Genomic DNA, 531 nt, shown 5'->3' with positions numbered 1-531 from the left:
GTTTTTCATTTCATTATGTTTGTTTCACTTCCCTTGCCAAGACAGTCAGCTTCGTGGGCATTGCCTTTTGATTTTGGAAGACGATGGTTATGGACGTGGGGAGAGGTAAGAGGGAAGCCCTTCCATTTTCTTGTGCACGCTTCTTCCTGGAAACCGCGGGAGCCGTTGCACCGAACCCTTTGTTTCGTGAACAAACATCTCTTGATTCCCTTTTGCTCCCGCTTGGGTGTTAGACGAAACAAGCAAAAAGCCGACCTATCCAATCTCTAATAATCCTTAATCCTCGCCTCCCGTCTTCCAACTCTCCCTTCTTTATTCCATATCACCCTTTTCCTTAGATTTCTTTCTCATTTTCTCTCACTCTGCCTCCTCCGCGGAGGACCCGAAACACCAGGTTCTATGTCACGTTCGAGGGATTCCCGCTCCCGTATGTTAGGTCACGTGACTCAGCATTCGCAGAAAGCAGAACTAAAGTCAATTCCAGACAGACAGACAGATATGTGTTCGTTGACACGGGGGGAGGGGATGGTA

Source organism: Penaeus monodon, chromosome 28, assembly GCF_015228065.2.
Source record: "Penaeus monodon isolate SGIC_2016 chromosome 28, NSTDA_Pmon_1, whole genome shotgun sequence".
NCBI lineage: Eukaryota > Metazoa > Arthropoda > Malacostraca > Decapoda > Penaeidae > Penaeus > Penaeus monodon.
This window is presented reverse-complemented; position numbering follows the sequence as displayed.